The 25,376-nt window shown below is 46.6% G+C and overlaps 2 protein-coding genes across 8 annotated transcripts in view; both read right to left on the bottom strand.

Moving 5' to 3' along the window:
• Window positions 1-13,917, bottom strand: part of LOC148143001 (uncharacterized) — a 323,712-nt gene extending 309,795 nt beyond the window's left edge. Inside the window, exons 1-3 of one of the 5 annotated variants that reach the window (XR_015751074.1) lie at window positions 13,812-13,917; window positions 5,677-5,781; window positions 2,402-2,827 (exon numbers count right to left, since the gene is read on the bottom strand). The gene's annotated coding sequence lies outside the window, so the exon portion shown is untranslated. Of the gene's footprint in view, window positions 1-2,401; window positions 2,828-5,676; window positions 5,782-13,668 lie in introns of those variants that run through there. The other 4 variants (XR_015751071.1, XR_015751073.1, XR_015751072.1 and 1 more) reach the window with 4 other exon arrangements.
• LOC148142996 (endogenous retrovirus group 3 member 1 Env polyprotein-like) overlaps window positions 1-25,376 on the bottom strand; it is a 512,937-nt gene that overhangs the window by 179,175 nt on the left and 308,386 nt on the right. The gene's annotated exons all lie outside the window — the stretch shown is intronic.

The following is a 25,376-nucleotide window of genomic DNA, read 5'->3' as shown; positions in this document are numbered from 1 at the left end:
AAAGGCATGTGGATGTCTGTCTGTTCTCAGCTCTGCTGGATGTCTGTTGAAGCTCTGAACCCCCCCTTCTACACCTTCTGGGTTAAACAAACATTCAGTCAATCAAGCCTCAATCCACAATCTCCCAGCCAGTCAACAATCCAGGCACAGTGTAGTCACAGCAGGGAATCAGCTGCCCTGAGTGCGGGAAGGCCTTTACCCAGGCCTCTGCCCTGCTGAGGCACCGGTGGGTCCACACGGGGGAGAGGCCCTTCAGCTGCCCCGAGTGCAGAAAGACATTCCGTGAATCCTCCAACCTGTTGAGGCACCAACGGGTCCACGCAGGGGAAGAGGCCCTTCAGCTGCCCAAAGTGCGGGTAGGCCTTTACCCAGGCTTCCTTCTTGCTGATCCACCAGTGGGTCCACACGGGGGAAGAGGCCGTTCCCCTACACAGTGTGGGGTTGGCCTTTTTCCAGGCCTCTGCCCTGCTGAGGCACCGTGAGTCCACGCAGGGGAGAGGCCTTCAACTGCTCCTCCCAGCTGCGGAGCCACCAGCGGGATCATGTGGCATTGCAGGGGATTGAAAGAATGACGGCCGAGTGCGTTTATTAACTGGACTATCAACCCAGTTCCAGTGGCTCCCGAGTTCGATTCCCACCGCGACAGATGGTGGAATTCGAATTTGGTCAGAAATCTGGAGTTCAGAATCTAACGGTGAAACCATTGTCGGTGGGGTGGGGGTGGAAGAAAACCCCCATCTGATTCACTCAGTTCTTTTTTAGGGAAGACTTGAGCAGTTATTAGAGCAGTCGTCCAAGCTGCATCCTTTACCCGGTCTGGCCTACACGTGACTCCAGCCCCACAACAGTCTGGTGGACTCTACGCTGCTCATCCAACTTGATTGGAATACAGGTTGAAATTGCTGAGTGAGGCAATACTTCCTCCAGGTTAAGGCTGTACCAAGGATGCAGTTACAAAGGGACGACTCAGTGGTGACCAATAATGAAGAAAGTGAGGGGTTGCACTTTGACCTTGAGCGATTTTTTAAAAATTGCTACTTTTTCTACGCCTTTCTGCTGGGAGATTCTGAAGCTGTAACAAAGTTGGGTCACAATAAAGATTACCTGAACTTCACACTGAGCTCAGACTCTCACTGAGAGCTTTAAACTGCAACAGGTTTTTGTTTTAAAACTGCTCATTTTACATGTGAAAGTGAGAACTGCTGATGCTGGAGATCAGAGTCAAGATTAGAGTGGTGCTGGCAAAGCACTGCAGGTCAGGCAGCATGCGAGGACCAGGGAAATTGACATTTCGGGCAAAAGCCCTTCCTCAGGTTTTTGCCAGAAACGTTGATGTTCCTGCTCCTCAGATGCTGCCTGACCTGCTGTGCTCATTTCTGACAGTCTCCTGTACTATGTTTCCAATGTTGTGTATCAGTTGCAGCAGTGAATGAGTAGCCAGCATTGTTATAAATTGTAAAATTTTCAGGAGTGCAATGTCATCAGCATTGTAGTTTCCTGGCAGCACTGAGAAGTGTGTGCTTGGTTCACTAGACATGATGTGGAGGTGACATGATGTGGAGGTGCCGGTGTTGGACTGGGGTGGATAAAGTTAAAACTCAACACCAGGTTATCGTCCAACTGGCTTATTTGGAAGCACGAGCTTCTTCATTGGGTGTTTGTGGAACAGGATCATAAGACACAACCACCTGATGAAAGAGCAGTGCTCCAAATGCTAGTGCTTACAAATAAGCTTGTTAGAGTATCACCTGGTATTGTGTGAAATTTAACTTCGCACACCCCAGTCCAACAGCGGCATCTCCAAATCAGGTACATAGTTCTTTGAAAGTTGCATCATTGGGACACAGGGTAGTGAAAGAGGCCAGTCAGGAGCCCTGGAGGACCGGAAGGTGACTGGTCCTCCTGCCAATCAGAGCCTTCCTATTGTCTGAATGCAGACGTTGGAACATGAGCTTCGGAAGCTGCTGCTGCTCCCTCTGAATGAAGATTGAGTTTGCTCCAGACTGTAACCTCCTTATTCTGTCAACTATCTGAGTGTATGGTACTCTCTTCACAACTCCTTTTCCATGTTTTTCATTCTGGGCTTCAATTTACGACTTGCAGCAACCGAAAGGAAAGGGAATGAATTCACGGAGCGGACAGAATCAGGAAAAGTTTGTTTATAAACAGAGTGTTTCACGTGTGGAGTGAATGTAAAGAGGAAGTGGTGGATGCACATTCAGATGCAACGTTTAAAAGACATTTGGATAAGTATATGAAGAGGCACGGTGCGGAGGGATATGGGCCAAACACTGGCAAGTGGCACTAGTTTAGTTGGAGAACATAGACAGCATGGAATAGTTGGACTGAAGGGTCCGTTTCTGTGCTGTCTAACGTAACTGTTCTGTCGTGGTCTTAAAACCATTTTCTTGCCTTCCACCTTCAACGTGGATACTGTACCTGCATCCAACACATAAACCATTCAAAATAAAAAAAACCCTCTTGCGCACAAAGAAATCCACACTTTATTGGTCAAAAATCAGATGAACTCAGCCTTGAATATATTCAATGACCCCCTAACTGCAGGAAGACATCCCCACTTCTAATCTCAGTTCAGCTTGTTAATATACCACTTGCCTTGCTGCACCTGTCTGACAACTGGCATTGACTGATGTAGAAGGATGCTGCTAATCAAAGCACTGATCACACGGTGGTCTGGTGTCAGCTCAGATTTCAGGCCCTGATTTCTGTCCTGTGTTGATCCTCCTGTTCCCACAGACTAAGATGTCGGTCTGTTCTCAGCTCTGCTGGATTTCTGTTAAAGCTTTGACCCCGCCTTTTATAACTTCTGGAACGATAAAATATTCAATCAAGACCCAACCCACAATCTCCCAACCTGTCAACCATCCTGATACAAGGTGCAGTCATAGCAGGGAATCAAACAAGAAAAAATGAAACAAAAATCATAAATAGGCGCACGTGCTTAATGTTTGTTCATGAGAAAGTAAACCAGGAATAGGGGTCTCCCAGGAATCTTACAGTGCCCTACTTGAGGAATTCTGTCACCCTTACATCTATTAGTACCCAGCTATGAATTACAACAACATTTACACCAACAGGAATAAAGCATCTGTTATCAAATAGACAGAGATATACAGCACGGACATGGACTTTTTCTCTATCTCATGCACACATGATAGATCATCCATGGTGGGAGTTTGTCTTTGTAGCATGATGTTTGCAAATACATTCTACTTTGCTCAAAGACTGCACAATCTGCAGGCAGTCAATACATGTAATATATTGTAAATTCCACTTTGAAAATAGATAATGGGCCCACTACCTTTTGGATGTGAGCATAAGTGGTATAGTAAGTAAGTTTGCTGATGACACCAAAATTGGAGGTGTTGTGGACAACGAAGGAGGTTACCTCAGATTACAATGGGATCTTGATCAGATGGGCCAATGGGCTGAGAAGTGGCAAGTGGAATCTAATTTAGGTAAATGTGAGGTGCTGCATTTTGGGAAAGCAAATCTTAGAAGGACTTGTACACTTAATGGTAAGGTCCGAGGGAGTGTTGCTGAACAGAGACCTTGGAGTGCAGGTTCACAGCTCTATGAAAGTCGCAGGTCAATAGGATAGTGCAGATGGCATTTGGTATGCTTTCCTTTATTGGTCAGAGTATTGAGTACAGGAGGTCATGTTACAGCTGTACAGTTGGAATATTGCATGCAATTCTGGTTTCCTTCCTATCAGAAAGCCCTATGCAATGTTTGTTTTTGTTTAGTGGGCGGCACAGTGGTTAGCACTGCTGCCTCACAGCTCCAGAGACCTGGGTTCAATTCCCGCCTCAGGCGACTGACTGTGTGGAGTTTGCACGTTCTCCCCGTGTCTGCGTGGGTTTCCTCCGGGTGCTCTGGTTTCCTCCCACAGTCCAAAGATGTGCAGGTCAGGTGAATTGGCCATGCTAAATTGCCCGTAGTGTTAGGTAAAGGGTAAATGTAGGGGGTATGGGTGGGTTGCGCTTCGGCGGGGCGGTGTGGACTTGTTGGACCGAAGGGTCTGTTTCCACATTGTAAGTAATCTAATTAATGATTGCTGCAACCTATTCTAAAATATGAAAGACTTAACAATCCAGGTTTGTTCAATATATCAGTTCAGTGGCAGGGCACGGTAATGTTTTCCTATCAATTCTGTGCCATATGATCTTATTGTCCACAATCACCTGATGAAGAAGCAGTGCTCCGAAGCTCGTGTTTCCAAATAAACTGTCGGACTTAGCCTGGTGTTGTGAGATTTTTAACTTTGTCCAGGTTCAGATAGTGCCCAGGGATGTGCAGGTTAGGTGCATTAGTCAGGGGTAAATGTTGAGCAATAGGGGAATTGTGTGGGTGGGTTACCTTTCAGAGGATCGGTGTGTAGTCTTTGGGCCAGTTGGCCTGCTCCCACACTGTGGGGAGTCTCTGAAGGGGAAGGGATTTTTGTAAACTGTGCAAGGCAATGCAGGCGTAGTGTGGGGGCCTGCTGTTGGCCTTGCCCCGCCCTTTGCTCCTCTCCCCTGTTGTGGAGTTGTCCAAAAAACAGCTACTCTTTCTCTGCCCTTTTTGCTGGGGGAGGGGTGGGGGATCTGAAGCTGTAACCATGTTGGGACACAAAATAAAGGTAACCAGAACGTACTGCTGGGCTCAGGCTCTCATCGAAAGCTCCAAGCGGTTTTTGTTTGAAAGCTGCTCATTTCTTGCAGCCTTCTGCACTAAGTTTCCAATGTTGTGTATTAGATGGAGCAGTGAATGAGTAGCTGGTTTCGTTAGATACTATAAATTTTTCAGGAGTGCATCGTTTCATCGGCAGTTTACTGGCAGCACTGGGAAGTATGGGCTGTGTTCACTAGAAACGAGGTGGAGGTGCTGCTGTTGGACTAGGTTGGACACGGTTTAAAAATCACAACACCAGGTTATAGTCCAACAGGTTTATTTGGAAGCACCAGCTTTCGGAGTGCTGCTCCTTCATCGGGTAACTGTGGAGCAGGATCATAAGACACAGAGTTAAGAGCAAAAGATCAGTGTCATGCAACTGATGATATATTGACAAACGTAGATTGCTGTTAAATCTTTCATCTTTTAGAATGGGTTGCAGGTTTTAGTTCATTAATGTGTACATCGCAGTACTACTATTAAGTCATATTCTCAAGATCACTTAAGGTCTTTTTAAAAAACAGGTGATATCTCAGTCCAGACAATGCATGAAAGGTGTGAGAGTATCCCAATCTTAAATCGGACTGGTTCTATTTCCAAACTAGGAATTTATAAAATATTACGTGGATTGACTACCTGCATATTGTGCGTTTGAATATATCTGCAAATATAATTCTGCAAATGCACCACATTGTTATATGTATGTGTGCAGCATGAGAGTGTGTGTAAGAGAGTATGTGCGCACATGCTTGGTAAAGTGAGTGTGATGGAGGAGAAGCCTGTGAAAGGGTGTGTGTGTTGGGGGGGGCGTGTATGTGTGTATGTCTGAGAGAGAACATGTGTATAGATAAAAGGTGAGGGGTTGCATTTTGCCAAAATAAGGAAGGGCAGGGCTTGTACAGAGGGATATGGTGGGGGGCGGGGGGGGGTTCAGATATATACTTCTTTGAAAGTTGCATCACTGGTTGGAAGGAAGCTTCAGAAGGCATTCAGCACACTTACCTTAATTGTTCACACCATTGAATAAAGGAGCTGGGACATAATGTTGAAGTTGTACAGGATGTTGGTGAAGCCACTTGTAGAGTACTGAGAACGCTTCTGGTGGCCCTGTAATAGGAAGAATTCTATTAGAAAGGGTTCAGTAAAGATTTACCAGGATGTTGCCAGGACTGGAGGGTTTGAGTTGTAAGGAGAGGCTGAGACACTCTTCACTGGAGCACAGGAGGTTGAGGGGTGACCTCATTTGAGATTTATAAAATCATGAGGGTTATAGGGAAGATGAACATCAAACACAGCGAGCAGCATGCGCGGTTATGTCGAGTGACAGGGGAAGAAATTGTGGCATTTGGACACTTTAAATCCATCAGGAACAGCATCTCCATAGAGCACACTGCGCATGTCAGGTGAGGTGCCAGAAGACTGGAGGTTGGCTAACGTGGTGCCACTGTTTAAGAAGGGTGGTAAGGACAAGCCAGGGAACTATAGACTAGTGAGCCTGACATCGGTGGCGGGCACGTTGTTGGAGAGAGTCCTGAGGGACAGGTGGTACATGTGTTTGGAAAGGCAAGGACTGATTAGGGATAGTCAACATGGCTTTTTGTGTGGGAAATCATGTCTCAAATTTTGAGTTTTTTGAGGAAGTAAAGAGGATTGAGGGGGGCAGAGCGGTAGATGTGATCCATATAGACTTCAGTAAGGCGTTCGACAAGGTTCCCCATGGGAGACTGATGAGCAAGATTAGATCTCATGGAATACAGGGAGAACTAGCCATTTGGATACAGAACTGGCTGAAAGGTAGAAGACAGAGGGTGGTGATGGAGGGTTGTTTTTCAGACTGGAGGCCTGTGACCAGTGGAGTGCCAGAAGGATCGGTGCTGGGCCCTCTACATTTTGTGATTTACATTAATGATTTGGATGCGAGCATCAGAGGTACAGTTAGTAAGTTTGCAGATGATACCAAAATTGGAGGTGCAGTGGACAGTGAAGAGGGTTACCTCAGATTACAACAGGATCTTGACCAGATTGGCCAATGGGCTGAGAAGTGGCAGATGGAGTTTAATTCAGATAAATGTGAAGTGCTGCATTTTGGGAAAGCAAATCTTAGCAGGACTTATACACTTAATGGTAAGGTCCTAGGGAGTGTTGCTGAACGAAGACACCTCAGAGTGCAGGTTCATATCTCCTTGAAACTGGCGTCGCAGATAGATAGAACTGTAAAGGTGGTGTTTGGTATGCTTTCCTTTATTGGTCAGAGTATTGAGTACAGAAGTTGGGAGGTCATGTGGCGGTTTTACAGGACATTGGTTAGGCCACTGTTGCAATATTGTGTGCAATTCTGGTCTCCTTCCTATTGCAAAGATTTTGTGAAACTTGAAAGAGTTCAGAAAAGATTCACAAGGATGTTGCCAGGGTTGGAGGATTTGAGGTATAGGGAGAGGCTAAACAGGTTGGGGCTATTTTCCCTGGAGGGTCGGAAGCTGAGGTCTACAAAGGGGCATGGATAGGATAGATAGACAAAGTCTTTTCCCTGGGGTGGGGGAGTCCAGAAGTCAAGGGTATAGGTTTAGGGTGAGAGGGGAAAGATATAAGAGACCTACTGGGAAACTTTTTCACAAAGAAAGTGGTACATGTATGGAATGAGCTGCCAGAGGAAGTGGTGGAGGCTGGTACAATTGTAACATTTAAGAGGCATTTGGATGGGTACATGAATTGGAAGGGTTTGGAGGGATATGGGCCAAATGCTGGCAGGTGGGACTAGATTGGGATGGGATATCTGGTCGGCATGGACGGGTTGGACCGAAGGGTCTGTTTCCATGCTGGTTCAACAAAAGCCATTCATGCTCTTCGCTGTCTGCAAAAATGGCGCAAATCCTTCTTCAAATGGACCAATGAGAAGCCAATTGTTGACTTGCAGCAACTGAAGAAAGTGAGTGAATCCAGGGAGGGGACAGAGTCGGGAAACGTTGGTCCAGGTCTGTATCTCAATTGGCAAACACATGGCAAATGCAGTCCCACAGTGTGAAGTTATAGCCTCAGTTACGAACAAATAACCGCTGAAAGGAGGTGCGTTGTTTAAATGGTGACATATTGGGATGTGGAGAAAGTGAGGACTGCAGATGCTGGAGATGACAGTTGAAAAGTGTGGCACTGGAAAAGCACAGCAGATCAGACAGCATCCGAGAAGCAGGAGAATCAACGTTTCAGGCATGAGCCCTTCCTCAGGAATGATGTGTGGATGTAAAAAGTGGCCTCAGCATCCTTCCACACCAGTCACTGCCAGTTGTCAGACAGGTGCAGCAAGCAATCAGCAAGGCAAGTGGTATATTAGCAAGAGGAAATGAGTTCAGAAGTCTCTCCAGTTAGGGGGTCATTGAATATATTCAAGGCTGAGTTCGTCTGATTTTAGAACAAGAAAGAAGTGGATGTTTCTGGGGGAAGGCAAGTAAAATGATTTTAAGACCAGTACAGAACAGTTAAAGGGTCATACAGCACAGAAACAGACCCTTCAGCCCAACTAGTCCATGCTGACTATATTCATAAACTAAACTAGTCCCACCTACCTGTGTTTGGCCCATATCCCCCTGAACCTTTCCTATTCATGTACTTATCCAAATGTCTTTTAAATGTTGTTACACAACCAGCATCCACTATTTCCTCTGGACATTTATTCCACACACAAACCACTCTGTTTACAAAAAAGGTGCTCCTCATCTCTTATTAAAATCTTTCTCCTCTCACCTTAATTTGAGGCCTAATCTTGAAATGACACATGCCGTTCACCTTATCTATGCCCCTCATGGTTTTGGAAACCTCTATAAAGAGAACAAAGAACCCTACAGCACAGGAACAGGCCCTTCAGCCCTCCAAGGCTATGCTGATCGAGATTCTCTATCTAAACCTGCCGCCTATTTTCTAAGGATCTGTATCCCTTTGCTCCCTGCCGATTCATGTATCTGTCTAGATACATCTTAAATGACGCTATCGATCCCAGCCCTACTGCCTCCACTGCATGAGGCACCCACCACCCTCTGCGTAAAGAATTTTCCATGTAGATCTCCCTCAAACCTTTCCCCTCTCACTTTGAACTCGTGACTCCTAGTAATTAAGTCTTCCCCTATGGGGGAAAAAAAAATTCTTCCTATCCACCCCGGTCTACATGCCTCATGGTTTTATAGGCCTCAATCAACACCCCTCCTCAACCTCCTTATTTCCAATGAAAATACTCCTCATCTACTCAACCTCTCCTCATAGTTAGCGCTCTCCATAACAGGCAACATCCTGGTGAACCTCCTCTGCACCCTCTCCAAAGCAACCTTTGGGAAATCTGGCAACCGGAATTGTACAGCAGTATTCCAAATGTGGCCGAACCAAAATCTTATATAACTTTAACATGACCTGCCAGCTCTTGTACTCAATACTCCGTCCGATGATGGAAAGCATGTTGTATGCTGCCTTAACCACTCTACTGACAGACATTGCCATCTTCAGAGAACAATAGATCTGAACACCCAGATCTCTCTGTACATCAATTTCCCCCAGGACCTTCCCATTTAATGTATAGTTTGCTCTCGAATTGCACCTTCCAAAATGCATCACCTCGCATTTGTCTGGATTAAACTCCATTTCTCTTCCCAACTCTCCAATCTATATTCTGCAGTATCATCTGACAGTCCCCTTCACTATCTGATATTCCATCAATCTGAATGTCATCTGCAAACTTGCTAATGAGGCACCCGACACCTTCACCTTTCAACCTCCTGTGCTCCAGTGAAAAAAGTCCCAGCCTAACCTTCAATAGGTGTGAATTCTGTCTGGGTCCCAATGTCGAGTCAGCCTGACATTTTGGATAGAAAAGCTCTGCATTTAAATTACGTTCTTGAGAAAGTTACTGAAAACAGGTTCTGGGATTAACATACCAAAGAACAGAACCCCATTCTAAAAGATGGAAGATTTAATCTAAATTGTTTAATGTATCAAAACTCCATGACACTGGACTCCTTTGGCTATAAATTTTGTGATCATGATCTTATTCTCCACAACCACCTGATAAAAGAGCAGAACTCCAAAAGCTAGTGCTTTCATGTTATGGCAGTAGCGGGAGGTGTGGGCTGTATTCACGAGAAACAATGAAGCAGTTGGATACCACACATTTGAGGGGGAAGGGTGTATTACATGACCTCCCAATTCCTATACTGAATGCTCTGAGCAATGAAGGAAAGCAAACCAAACACCTTCTTCACAATTCTATTCACCTGAGACTCCACTTTCAAGGAACTATGAACCTGCACTCCAAGGTCTCTTTATTTTGCAACATTCCCCTAACTGCATCAGTCCTGCCTGGATTGCTTGACCAAAATGCAAACCTCAGACTTCTCCAAATTAAACTCCAACTGACACTCCTCGGCTCATCAGCCGATCCCAAAAATTCTAATTTATAGGGAACTCTCTTTCCTCTATTATTCCCTAGAAGCGGAAAATCTCCATCCCACACTCTCTCCGTCCGTTTTCACTTTGTTGAAAGTGGAAGAATGGGATTGAGAAACTGATCAGCGATGATTGAATGGAATGAGCAGACCTGGTGGTCTAATTTCTGCTCCTATGTCTTGTGGTCTCTTGCTGTCCTGGACACCGTGAGAGAGAATTGGGACCAGCATTGAACCGATCATGACTGGATATGGATCTACCTGCATCTAGGTGGATGGGCTGGGACTTTTTTCACTGGAGCATAGGAGGTGGAGATGTGACCTTATCAAGGTTTATAAAATCATGAGGGGAGAGATGAGGTGAATGACAGGTGTCCTTCCCCGAGGCTGGGGGTTTCAAGATGAGGGAGCAATTTTTGAATGTGAGAGGAGAAAGAGATTTTAAAAAGACTTGAAGGGCACAATATTTTTTATATACAGAGTGTGGTTCACGTGTGGACTGAATATCCAGAGGAAGTGGTGGGTGCAGGTACAGTTACAAGGTTTAAAAGACATTTGGATAATTACATGATTAGGAAATGTTCAGAAGGGTATGGGACAAAACACTGGCAGGTGGGACTGGTTTAGTTGGTGAACATAGTCAGCATGGACTAGTTGGACTGAAGGGTCTGTTTCTATGCTTGTATGGTTCTGTAACTCGGTTCTGTACTTGTCTCAAGACCATTTTCTTGCCTTCCCCATAAACATCCACATAAAAATCAGATGAACTCAGCCTTGAATATATTCAATGACCTGAAAATGTGTTGCTGGAACAGCGCAGCAGGTCAGGCAGCATCCAGGGAACAGGAGAATCGACGTTTCAGGCATAAGCCCTTCTTTAGGAATCAAACGTCAATTCTCCTGTTCCCTGGATGCTGCCTGACCTGCTGCGCTGTTCCAGCAGCACATTTTCAGCTCTGATCTCCAGCATCGGCAGACCTCACTATCTCCTCGAATATTCAATGACCCCCCAACTGCAGGAAGACATCCCCGCTTCTGAACTTAATTCTTCTTGCTAATACACCACTTGCCTTGCTCATTGCCTGCTGCACCTGTCTGACAACTGGCACAGATGGACACTGATGCCCCCTGAACATCCACGCATCACTCTTGATGAAGGGCTTGCGCCCAAAACCTCGACTGTCCTACTGCTCGGATGCTGCTTGACCTACTGCGCTTTTCCAGCACCACACTTTTTGACTCTAATCTCCAGCATTTCCAGTCCTCACTTTCTCCACATCCCAATATATCACCATTTAAACAATATACCTTTCTACTTTATTTCACAGCAAAGGCTGTAACTTTACGTTGGGGTACTGTATTTGCCAACTGTGGCCTTCTCTACGTCGGGGAGCACGAGCATAAACTTGGGGAACGGTTCGCCGAGCATCGCAGCAAGGTCTGCAGAGGCCGACCAGACCTCCCAGTCACCATCCATTTTCATTCCCCTTCCCACTCCCTTTCTGACATGACCATTTTTGGCCCCATCCATTGGCACAACAAACCAAAGTGCAAATTGGAGGAACAACATCTCATCTTCCACCTGAGCAGTCCACAGCCCGAAGGACTCAACAGTGAGTTCTCCAATTTCAAATAACCTCCCTTCCGAGCCCCTGCCCCTCCACCTCCCTGCCACCAACTAGGTTCCTTCCTCACATTCACCAACCAGGTCGTACCCTCTACCTATTTACACCTATCCCCACTTCATCACCCTGCCCTCAGCATACCCTTGTTCTGCAGCTCTCCCTATACTCACCCCCAGTCCTGAACAAGGGTTACACTCGAAACGTCGACTTCTCCACCTCCTGATACTGCCTGGCTTGCTGCATTCTTCCAGACTCCTGCTTGTCTGTTTTGCCAATTGAGACACAGGCATGGACTAACTTTTCCAGAGTCTATCCCCTCGCTGGATTCATTCCCATTCCTTTCAGTTGCTCCAAGTCAACAATTGAACCCCAGAATGAAACTTAAATGGAAAAGGGGGTGAGAAAAGAGAGTGCTGTACTCACAGATGTTGGACAGAGGAAGGAAATTGCAGTCTGAGGTGAAGCTCAATCTTCATTCAGTGTGAGAGGAGGAGCAGGACCTTAAGAAGCTCATGGTCCACCTTCCGCATTCAGACAATAGGGGAGCTCCAATTGGCATGAGGACAACTCTCCTTCTGGTCCTCCAGTGCTCCTTATTTGTACATCAAAAGTAGGTCTCGCCCCTTTTCTGCCGACAGCGAGGAACATGCCCAATGTTTTGGTGACACCGGCAAACATGTGCCCTGCTTGTTGACACTGAGGAGTGTACACAATATGCTCTGTAGCAATGCTGACGTTATTGACAAATTTTAAGTGTCCATATGCCTCAGAGAACAAAAAGGATTAGAGCCATAATTTGTTTTACACTATTTGCCTCGATATTTTATTGCTTTTGCATTTGTCTGGCTGCTCAATGTTTTTATGTCTTTTCCTCAGTGTTGGGGTGAAGTTCACAACTAGAGGGCATAGGTTTAGGGCGAGAGCAGAAAGATATAAAAGGTACCTAAGGGGCAATGTTTCCATGCAGAGGGTGGTGCATGTATGGAATGAATTGCCAGAGGAAGTAGTGGAAGCCGGTATAATTACAGCATTTAAAAGGCATCTGGATGGGTCTATGAATAGGAAGGGTTTAGAGGGATATGAGCCAAGTGCTGACAAATGTGACTAGATTAATTTAGGATATTTGGCTGGCATGGACAGGTTGGACCAAATGGGTCTGTTTCCGTGCTGTACATCTCTAGGACTCTAAATAATAAAAAGTATATTTTCCAAGTAACAAACCAGTTAATTGGTTTAATTGGAAGCACACTAGCTTTCGGAGCGATGCTACTTCATCAGCTGATTAAACCTGTTGGACTATAACCTGGTGTTGTGTGATTTTTAACTTTGTACATCCCTGTCTAACACTAGCATCTCCAAATCATAACAATACCCATATTAACAAGGTTTAGTACACCACACACTTGACCAACCATTCTCAACAGATCCTGCCCCTTCAATGCCTGAGGAACATATACATGCTGGTGCATAATCTCCTTCACTAGTATTTACACACTACCCTCAGCAATTGCACAAGTAACAGCAAAGGGCAAACAGCACAAGGATTAAACACACAGTGAGGGGCAAACAGCACAAGGATTAAACACACAGTGAGGGGCAAACAGCACAAGGATTAAACACACAGTGAGGGGCAAACAGCACAAGGATTAAACACACAGCGAGGGGGAAACAGCACAAGGATTAAAACAAACAGTGAGGGGCAAACAGCACAAGGATTAAATACACAGTGAGGGGGAAACAGCACAAGGATTAAACACACAGTGAGGGGCAAACAGCACAAGGATTAAACACACAGTGAGGGGCAAACAGCACAAGGATTAAATACACAGTGAGGGGGAAACAGCACAAGCGCCAGTAAAAGCAGATGGAAAGTGAGTGTAAAATGTCACTATGACAGGACAGGCCCCACATTCCTTCCCCTCCATCCCCTCCCCAACCTGCCTCACCTTTCACCTCCCGGGCCCAGTACCTTCCAGGTGGCCCCATAGTTGACACAGGGGCCGCCCCACGACCAGTAGAACTCCACCACCCAGGCGGCCGACGAGTTCCCAAGCAGGCCCTTAACCCCATCCGCCTCCAGAATGCTCACCGGCTCCTGCCTGCTGTACAGCCGGCCGGTGTGGCCGTGACACAGCAGCTGCGCCAGGAAGGCGGCGGTGCCCAGTGACGGGTGTCTGCCTCGGGCCGCACGGCGCCATTTTCCTAACGGCCGCCCTCCCGCCGCCTCCCCGCTCGAGCGACTTCTCCTCCCAACCGCCTTCGCCCCCGCGTGACGTCTGCACGGGGGGATGGGCGGGGCCGGGGGAGCCTCACCGTCACCAAGCAACAGCCACCTCGCGCTACAACTGCTCATTCACAAAAACAAACTCTCCTGTCTCGCTCTGCAGCTGCAGGGGGGACACTGCCACGTTTCCAGGAGCCCTGTCTACATTGGGAAAGCTCACGGCTCAATTTAAACAGAGATTCCCACATCTAACGGAACGGCGTCATATCTAAAGGGGGAAATCTGCATTTTAAAGGAACATGGACATTTTAACGGGTATTTCTGCAAATAAAGAGGTTTAAATGGACGAGATTACATTTCAAAGGGATGTGGGCACATTCAAAGGGATATCTTCATATGTAAAGTGACGCAGTTATATCTAAATGAATCTACATTTCGAAGAGACGTTGCCCTATTTATAAGTAGAGACAATAGGTGCGAATTCTGTCTGTGTCCCAATGTTGAGTCAGACTGACATTTTTTTTAGAAAAGCTCTGCATTTAAATTACATTCTTGAGAAGGTAATTTATAGATTCGGGTGTAGGTTAGGGAGGATTGGCCGTGCTAAGTTACCCATAGTGACCAGGGATGTACAGGTTAGGGTGGCTTGGCCATGGGAAATACGCAGTAAGGGGTTGGGTATGGGTGGGATACTCTTCAGCGGGCCAGAGAGGAATCAATGGGCTGAATGGCCCGCTTCCACATTGTCGGAATTCGATGACCCTCCCCACCAAAGGAGCATTTTGTCTGCATCTATCCTGTCAAGCCCCTTTCAGAATTCTACCAGTTTCAATAAAAGTATACAGCACAGAAACAGACACTTCGGTCCAATTCGTCCATGCGACCAGGATTCCAAACTAAACCAGTCCCACTTGCCTGCATTTGGCCCATATCCCTCTAACCTTTCCATTCACGTACCCATCCAAATGCTGTTTCAATGTTGTCACTGTACCTGCATCTACCACATCCTCAGCAAGTTCATTCCACGTACAAATCACCCTCTTTCAAAATGTTGCCCCTCCGGTTCCTTTTAAATCTCTCTCTTCACATTAAAAAAATATGCCCCCTAGTTTTGAGCTCGCCGACGCTAAGCAAGAGCCCTTTGTTATTCACCTTACCTCCAATCCTCATGATTTTATCAATCTCAATGAGGTCACCCCCCCCCCCCAACTTCCTGTGCTCCAGTGAATAAAGTCCCAGCCTCTCCTTATAACCTCAAACCCTCCAGTCCTTACAACATCCTGGTAAATCTTTATTAAACCCTCTCTAATAGTATTCTTCCTATTACAGGGCCAACAGAACTGTACTGAGTACTCTAAAAGTGTTACATATTAATGAACCAAAGCCCACACCCATTCTAAGAGATGAAGACTATCTAAGTTTGTTCAATATATTCTATCAGTTGCATGACACTGATGTTTTGATATAAGTTCTGTGTCTTATGATGCTGTTCCATGAGGCTTATGTGTTGATGAGGCAAGATGGAACAGATGAGGCGATGGAGAATTACAAATCACGTAGGAAGGATTTAAAGAGAGAGTTAAGAAGAGCAAAGAGAGGACAGGAGCAGCCATTAGCAAATAGAATACAGGAAATCGCTCAAGCTTTCTATAGATATGTGAGGAATAAAAGGATGATTAGGGTAGGAATAGGGCCAGTCAAAGACAGAAGTGAGAAGTTGAGCATGGACCCTGTATCGGTGTTCACTCAGGAAAAGAATGAGGTACGAGATATTAGACTCGAAAGGATCGAGGTCAGTTACACACAGGTGTTATCAATTTGAGAAGGAGTGAAAGTAGACAAGTCCCCTGGGCTGGATGGGATTTATCCGAGGATTCTCTGGGAAGCTAGGGAGGAGATAGCAGAGCCTTTGGCTTTGATATTTGAGTCGTCATTGTCTACGGGTTTAGTACCCGAGGACTGGAGGATTGCAAATATTGTGTCCTTGTTCAAGTAGGGCAGCAGAGATGACCCAGGTAATTATAGACCAGTGAGCCTTACATCTATTGTAGAAAAGATTTTGGAAAGGATTATAAGAGAAGATTTAAAATCATCTTGTAAGCAACTATTTGATTTCAGACAGTCAACATGGTTTCGTGGAGGGCAGGTCGCGTCTCACAAACCTCATTGAGTTCTTTGAGAAGGTAGATGTAGATGAGGGTAGGGCAGTTGATGTGGTATACTTGGACTTCAGTAAAGCCTTTGATAAGGTTCCACATGGTAGGCTGATGGAGAAAATGCACAGGCATTGAATTGAGGGTGATATACCAGTTTGGATTAGAAACTGGAAGAAGGCAGCGAGTGGTGGTTGATGGAAAATATTAAGTCTGGAGTCCAATTACTAGTTTCGGGACCACTGCTGTTTGTCATTTTTATAACTGACTTAGGCACAGGCATAGGTGGATGGATTCGTAAATTTGTAGACGACACTAAAGTCGGTGGACAGTTTGGAAGAATGTTACAGGTTGCAGGGGGAAATTTGGATAAACTGCAGAATTGGGCCGAGAGGTGGCAAATGGAGTTCAATGCAGCTAAATGCAAGGTGATGCACTTTGGGAAGAATAACAGGATGGCAGAGTAGTTGGTCAATGTAAAGATTCTTGGTAGTGTGGATGTGCAGAGGGATCTTGGAGTCCATGTGCGTAGATCCCTGAAAGTTGCCACCCAGGTGGATAGTGCTGTGAAGAAGGCATACGGTGTGTTAGGTTTCATTGGTAGAGGGATCGAGTTCCGGAACCGCAATATCATGCTGCAACTATACAAAACGCTGGTGCAGCCACACTTGGAATATTGTGTACAGTTCTGGTCACCCAATTACAGAAAGGATGTGGAAGCATTGGAAAAGCAGAGGAGATTTACCAGGATGTTGTCTGGTCTGGAGGGAAGGTCTTATGAGGAAAGGCTGAGAGACTTGGGCCTTTTCTCATTGGAAAGGCGGCGGCTAAGGGGGGATTTGATAGAGACATACAAGATGATCAGAGGATTAGATAGAGTAGACAGAGAAAGACGTTTTCCTAGGATGATCACGTCAGCGTGTACGAGGGGGCATAACTACAAATTGAGGGGGATAGCTTTAAGACAGATGTCAGAGACAAGTTCTTTACACAGAGTGGTAAGGGAGCGGAATGCCCTACCTGCTAAGTAGTCAACTCAGCCACATTAGGGAGATTTAAACAATCCTTACATAAGTGCATGGATGATTTTGGAATAGTATAGGGGGACGAGAATAGTTCACAGGTCGACGCAACATCGAGGGCCGAAGGGCCTGTTCTGTGCTGGATTGTTCTATGTTCTTTGTTCTAAACTTAGTGCAGGAGGCTGAAAGAAATGAGCAGCTTTAAAACAAAAACTTCTTGGAGCTCAAAGCTTTCAATGAGAGTCTGAGCCCGGTGGTAAGTTCAGGTAACCTTTATTGCAACCCAACTTTGCTACAGCTTCAGATCCCCCCAGCAAAAAGACAGAGAAAAAAGTAGTTGCTTTTTGAACAGCTCAAGATCAAAGTGCACACATCACACCTCCCCTTATCCCACCCCCCTCACTGTCTTTACTATTGGCCAGCAGCAAGTTGTCCCTTTGTAATTGGATCCTTGGTACAGCCGTAACCCGGAGGATGTATTGCCTCACTCAGCAATTTCAACCCATACCCTGTCTCCAAGTAAGTTTCTCCCCGCTCCTTTGCCAGGAAGGGGCAGTGTAGTGTCAACCAGACTGCTGTGGGTCTGGAGTCACGTGTAGGGCAGACCGGGTAAAGGATGCAGCTGGAACGACTGAGTGAATCCTTTCCCACAATGGCAGTTCCCTTCCCTAACAAGGGAGAGAGTGAATCAGATGGGGGCTTTCTCCCCCGCACCACCCCCTCCCTGAAACACTCTCATCGTTAGATTCCCAACTCCACATTTCTGACCGAATACCAATTCTGCCATCTGTCGTGGCGGGATTCGAACCCGGGAGTCCCCGGAACTGGGTTGATGGTCCAATCGATAATGGCACTCGGCTGTCACTCCTTCAATCCCCCTGTGATGGCACCTGAACTCGCTGGTGGCTCCGCAGGTGGGAGGAGCGGGTGAAGCCCTTGCCGCACTGAGAGCAGATGAACGGCCTCTCTCCTGTATGGATCCGCTGGTGGGTCAGCAGGGTGGAGGAATCGCTAAAGGCCTTCCCGCACTCGGGGAAGCTGAAGGGCCTCTCCCCCATGTGGACCCGCTGGTGGGTCAGCAGGGTGGAGGAATCGCTAAAGGCCTTCCCACACTCAGGACAGCTGAAGGGCCTTTCCCCTGTGTGGACCCGCTGGTGGGCCAGCAGGTGGGAGGAATGTCTGAAGGCCTTCCCGCAGTCAGTGCAAGGGAATGGCCTCTCCCCGGTGTGACTGCGCCGATGAGTCTCCAGGGCAGACGGGACACGGAAGCCATTCCCACAGTCGCCACACTTCCACGGTTTCTCCACGGGATGGGATTCCTCAGGTTTCTCCATGGCCACAGCTTCAGCTGCACACAAACACGTGTAGAGCCCCTCCGTGCCGTGAAATCCCTTTTCCAGGCCGTATAACTGTTTCAGGCTCCACACGCAGTGCGCTGCAACAGTTGGGTCTCTCGTCCAGTCCCACTGATGCTGAAAATGTCCTCAAACAGGAACCAAAAAGCATTGATCCCTCTCACAGAAATCACAGTCAAAAATAGTTGCTGTCCCGATGGATTGAATGACTGTCAGACATTGACATCAAAGTAAGGACTGCAGACGCTGGACAGTCAGTCGAAAAGCACAGCAGGTCAGCATCCGGGGAGCAGGAGAGTCAATGTTTCGGGCGTAAACCCTTCATTCATTGATTTTGAAACTTCAGTCTTCAGATTTTCAAATACTCTGCTAAAAGGGATTACAAAAGGGATCATCAGTGCAGGGTAGAAATTCAGAAAAACCAATTCTACTTTGTGGAATATTCTTTTGTTGTTCCACAAAATTGAAAGCACCATCCCACTCTCTCTCCCCCTCTGTTCTCACTCAGCTCTAACTAATTCCCCTGAAGGTGCTGATTCAGGATCTTACAGGGGCAGAAAAAGCAAAAACATCAAGACTGAAATCTCTCTGAATTTTGGATACCTCCACCTGAAAGTTAATATCTTTCATAACACTGGGATCCTGCTGAGAGTGAGCAGGTCTGATTTTGGGAAGCAAAAAAAAAGTGTGTCAATTCAGGGTGAACCTGCAATGCAGCTTCTTGAGGAAGGACCAGATACAAAATGGTTAATGACCCCAGGAAGGTGGGAACAAAATGAGACATTAACACCGACACACTTCAGTCAAACTCTTCTCCTGCTTCCAGTCAGGAAAAAGTGAGGACTGCAGATGTTGGAGATCAGAGCTGAAAATGTGTTGCCGGAAAAGCGCAGAAGGGCTCATGCCCGAAACGTCGATTCTCCTGCTCCTTGGATGCTGCCTGACCTGCTGCGCTTTTCCAACAACACATTTTCAGCTGCTTCCAGTCAGGGCAAAACATGCTCTGAAAGTCCAGCCATCACAACCACACGTCTGCGTTCACTGAAGACAATTAGAGTTACACAGCACAGAAACAGACCCATGGTCCAATCTGTCCGAGTTGGCCATCTGGTCAGCAAGGACGAGTTGGACCGAAGGGTCTGTTTCTGTGCTGTACATCTCTGTGACTCCAGTCACATTTGCCATCACTTGGCCCTGACCCATCTGAACCCTTCATATTCAGATGCCCGTCCAGGAGCCTTTTAACTTGTCATCGTACCAGCACCCACCACTTTCTCTGGCAGCTCATGCCATCGCTCAAGCGACTCCGCGTTGAAAGCGTCAGGTCTGGTGCACCAGATGACATCAGGATAATCTTAGATCATTCCAGATCGCTTCGATACTCAAGTCAGTGGCTTTTCCGATCAGGATGTTGTACGTGGTCAAACAGGTCAGTGGGTAGGCGATCCCCCACCTCTTAGTTCAAGTATCTCTACGGGAAACCCACTTGCTGGAGGGTCCCTTGGAGACACTTCAACTGGACTTCATTGAGTTGGAGAAATGAGTTGAGTTGCTATCAATATGTTTTGCTTATTGTTGATGTCTTTTCTAAGTGGATTGAAGCCTACCCTCCTCCTAACACTACTGCTGAGACTGTGGTGAAGATTTTGTTTAAGGAAATAATTCCCCACTTCAGTGTACCTGCGTACATTAGCTCGGACAATGGACCACACTTTGTAGGTAATATTAACGGAGAACTCTGTTCCTAGCTTTGTATTTGTCGGCAACCGCATGGTGCTTATCCTCAGGCGGCCGGCCTTGTTGAATGTTTTAACCAGACTCAAATCTAAACTTGCCAAATTAATGGCCAAGTCTGGCCTCTCCTGGTTATGCTAATCCCTGTGGCCTTATTCCAGATGCAAACCATGTCTGCAGGCAAGATGCTACTGTCTCCAGCTGAGAGTCTCTCTGGTCACCCCCTCCGTACCCCTTGGAATGATTCAGCTCCCTTCTCAGTCCACGTCCACCACATGACCAAAGCAATGATTGGTTATGTTCTTGCTCGAACTAGTGTTATGCGTGCCTTTCACTCCCAGGAGCGTGCGGCCTACGGCGATGTTCCCTCCCTTTCAGCCTCGTCACAGGTAGAGCCTGGTTCATTGGTGCTCATCAAGAACTGGACTGGCAAAGGTCTCCAACCTCGTTGGAATGGCCCCTTCGAGGTTTTACTTTCCACCCCTACAGCGATCACAGTCGCTGGGCGCTCAGCTTGGGTCCAACTGCACCATTGTAAATTAATTGACCGCACCAATCAAAAAAGGGGGGGGGGGGGGAAAGAGGAGGAGAGAACCCTGGAATCCCAACAAAAGGAGTGGACCCTGTCCAGTTGGGTTTTTGAATTTTGCTGTTGTTCTAATGTTAATCTTATTACAGATACTTGAACTAAGAGGAGGGACATGTGGGGGATCGCTATCTCCTCACCTTTCTGATCACGTACAACATCCTGATGGGGAAAGCCACTAAGTATGGATGTGATCAGGAATGATCAGAGATTATCCACCACCCATGCTGAGGAGATGTCGTCCAGTGCACCGGACCAGACGCCTTTGACGTGTGGAACGTGATGAAGATTGATTATTGCAATGGACTCTTACATCAGAAAGACCAGATGGTCCATCTGGACAGTAGAAATCAGTGAGAGTTACCATGTTTTTTTGATTTTACCTGCAGACGCAAGCCTAGTGAGGATAAAACTGATCCATTCCGTTATTATGGTAAATATTTTAAGGGCGCCCAGGAACACCATCCCTTTTTGCAGGACGGACCGACTCGAGAAAACGGAAGCCTGATAGGCGAAACTCCTCAATCCACAAACAACTTATTTATACAGGCCCACAGAACGCTCTTCACCCCAGAGGCAGTAGTATGTTACTCCTCTCTATCGGGAGATGACTTACTTGCCCCGTCCCCAGTCCCCGATTCCATTCTATTCATCAGACTCCCTACTGCCGACCCTCCGCTGAGAAATACAGTATCACTTTCCAACACCACATGAGCCTCCTGCTACCTGTTTGCTGACATCTTTTCACTCTACTGCATGGTCATATGAGAATTGCTTTAATGGAACCGGCTATGGGTGTGCAATTGTTTATGTTCCACATAACATCACCTGCCTACTTGAGACCTGTCACGCCCACTCGTGCAAGACAAAAGGAGTCTTATACCTCCTGCCCATGTACAAAGATGGCTTGCGTTCCACCGGCTGGGGAACAACAGGCCTTATGCATCATAAGTAACTATACCCATCTCCATGTACACACCTGGAACGGAACTCTTCCCTTGCGCATTTATAGGTCTTTTCTCATTTCAGAATGTGATACTGTCACCACGACCATGTGCAATAGAGTTAAGGGTGAGCCTAATGGGAACAGAATTCTGAGGACCATTGTCTACCAGATGTACAGCACAGAAATAGTCCCTTCGGTCCAACTCATCCATGCCGATCAGATATCCACAATCACTAGACTCATTTGACAGCACTTGGCCCATATCCCTCTAAACACTTTCTGTTCATATACCCAGCGAGATGCCTTTTAAATGCTGGAATTGTACCAGCCTCCACCACTTCCTCTGGCAGCTCATTCCTTACATGCACCGCCCTCTGAATACAAGAGTAGGGCCCTTTTAAATCTCCCCCCAACCCTAAACCTATTACCCTCTAGTTCTGGACTCCCCCATTCCAGGGAAACACCTTGTCTATTTATCCTATCCATGCCACTCATGATTTTATAGAAATCTGTAGGGTCACCCCTCGGCCTCTGGTACTCAAGGGAAAACAGCCCCATCCTGATCAGCTCAAACCCTGACAACATCCTTGCCAATCTTTTCTGAACCCTTTCAAGTTTCACAACATCCATGACTCTATGACATCCTTCCTAAAGCAGAGAGGCCAGTACTGCACACAATGTCTTGTACAGCTGCAACATAATCTCCCAAATCCTGTACTCAGACGATTGGGAAAGTTTTCAAAGCCCACAAAAGACAACCAGGAAAACATTGAGGTATCAACACCGGGGGGGGGGGGGGGGGGGTAGTGGAGAAGGGAAAGCAAGCCAAAAGTGCTGGAGCCAAGGCAGAGGAAGAACAGAGGATGCACAGCCGGCTTGAAGCTGCATGTGCTGTATTTATACCTGTTGCATTTACTTGTGGAAATCGGGTGCATTTTGAAAAGGAAAACAGAAAAGATATCTACTCCTCCCAATCTCTGTCCTCCTCACCTGGTAATTAACTCCCATACCTGAGTTGACAGGGTCTGCTCTCTCCCTGGAATCACTCCCGTTGCTACAAGTGAACAGATTTTCCCGCCCCAGGATTAGCCCAGACGGAGGGATTTTCATTCAATCAGTGTCACTTCCGCGTTGTGACGTCACGAAAGGAGCGGATGGGCGGGGCCAGGCCGGGGGCACGACCTGCGCCTGCGCTGTCCTGCACCGGTTGCAAATATCCCTTCGCTTCAGAGAGTCCCCACAGTGTGGGAGCAGGCCACTCGGCCCAACGAGTCCACACCGACCCTCTGAAGGGGAACCCACCCAGACCCATTCTCCTACCGCTCTACATTACCCTGACAAATACACCTAACCTGCACATCCCTGGGCACTATGGCCAATCCCAATCAAGGCCAGTGAGCAATGTCGTGATGTGGGAAATGAACATCACAGAATGATGGAGACAAGGAGAGTAAATGTACCAGCAATTAAAACTGGATTGCAAAGATCAGAAAAATGTAAACCGAAAACAGTGTGTCTGCATGTGTGCTGCTCTGTTACAAAAGTGAATGAATTGACTGCACACATTGAAGAGAATAATTATAATCTGAGACTCCCTACAGAGACATGGCTTCAGGACGACAAGGATTGGATCTTGAATATCGAGGGGGTAGTCAAACGGGAAGCTAGGTGAAGGTAGAGGGTTGGCATTGCTAATGGAAACACTGATCACAGTAATCCGGTGTCAGGTCGGATTTCAGGTCCTGGTTTCTCTGTCCTCTGTTGATCTCCTGTTCCCACAGAGTAAGATGTTGGTCTGTTCTCAGCTCTGCTGAAGTTTTGATTCTCCAACACCCCACCCCCCAACCCTTTACACCTTCCAGAACAATACAACATACAGTCAATCGAAACCCAATCCACTATCTCCCAGCCTGACAACCGACAAGACACAGAGTGTCGTCATACCAGGGAATCAAACAAGAAAAGTGAAACAAAAAAATAGAAATAAATAGGTGCTCATGCTTAATGTTTGTCAATAGGAAGTAAACCAGAAATAGGGGTCTCCCAGGATAGTGCCCTACTTGAGGAATTCGCTTTGCTTTATATCTTACTATTAGTACCCAGCCATGACTTACAACAATAGTTATGCCAACAGAAATAAAGCATCTGTTACCAAATAGACAGAGATACACAGCACGGACATAAACGTTTTAGCTGTAAGCACACACAAGTCCATGGGGTGAATTTGCATTTGCAGAATTATATTTTCAAATAAATTCTATTTTGCTCAAAAATACATAATCTGCAAGCTGTCAGAACATGTTGTATTTTATAAATTCCTACTTTAGAAACAGAACTAGTCAGATTCAAGGTGGGGATAAAGACAGACTCTGACTTTTAACGCATTGTCTGAGCTGAGATTGGATTAGATTCCCTACAGTACGGAAACAGGCCCTTTGGCCCAACAGGTCCACACCAACCCTCCAAAGAGTAACCCACCAGGCCCCATTCCCCATATTTACCCCTGACCAATGCATGTAACAGAATGGGCAATTTAAGCATGGCCAATTCACCTAACTTGCATGTTTTTGGATTGTGGGAGGAAACCGGAGCACCTGGAGAAATCTCATGCAGACACGGGGAGAATGTGCAAACTCCACACAGACTGTGGCCAGTGGCTGGAATTGAACCTGGGTCCCAAGCGCTGTGAGGCAGAATTAAGAACCACTGAGCCACCATGCCACCCAGATGTTGTTACCTTTTGTGATAAAACCTTATGTTATCGAGATTTACATATGAATGATAGTTGCAACCCACTGTACAAGATGAGAGGTGTAACAATCCAGGTTTGTTCAATATATCATTTCAGTGGCAGGACACTTTAATCTTCTTCCATAAATTCTGTGCCTTATGATCTTGTACTCCACAACCACCTGATGATGGAGCAGTGCTCCGAAAGCTAGTACTTCTTGGTGTTGTGTAATGTTTAACTTTGTCCAGGTTCGGGTGGATTGACCATGCTAAATTACCCAGTGTTCAGTGTTGTGCGGATTCGGTTGGATTGGCTGTGCTAAATTACCCATGGTGTCCAGGTAGGGTGCAGGTTAGAGTAAATTACCCATAGTGCCCAGTGATGGGTTAGCTGTGGGAAATAGTTTCACAGTAATAAAAGCAGGAGGAGAGAGTGAGGTCTGCAGATGCCGGAGATCAGAGCCGAAAATGTGTTGCTGGAACAGCGCAGCAGGTCAGGCAGCATCCAGGGATCAGGAGAATCGATGTTTCGGGCATAAGCCCTTCTTCAGGAATAAAAGCAGGAGTCAGCCATTTTGCCCATCTAGCCTGCCCCGTTCTTCATTGCGATCACGGCCGATCTATCCATCGTCTCAGCTCCTCCTCGCAGCATTGCCCCAACTACCCTTAATTCCCCAACCATGCAAAAACCCATTTTGAACATATTTAATGAAGAGAATTCCATAGATTCACCAGGAAAAGCAGTAGTCCTCACTTTCTCCTCCTCATCTCTGTCCTAAATCTACTCCCCCTAGTCTTGAGGTCTGGTCTCACCCACCAGCAGAAGTGACTGGATAGGGTTCGGCTTCATCCCCACAGTGCAATGAATTCCCATTTTTTGCCAAAATTGCAGATGTACTCCCTT

Source organism: Chiloscyllium plagiosum, unplaced genomic scaffold (assembly GCF_037043375.1).
Source record: "Chiloscyllium plagiosum isolate Xiang-an unplaced genomic scaffold, Cpla_swu_hap1 HiC_scaffold_27, whole genome shotgun sequence".
Taxonomy (NCBI): Eukaryota; Metazoa; Chordata; class Chondrichthyes; order Orectolobiformes; family Hemiscylliidae; genus Chiloscyllium; species Chiloscyllium plagiosum.
Note: the sequence above shows the minus strand (reverse complement) of the source record. Positions and strands in the feature narration are given on the sequence as shown.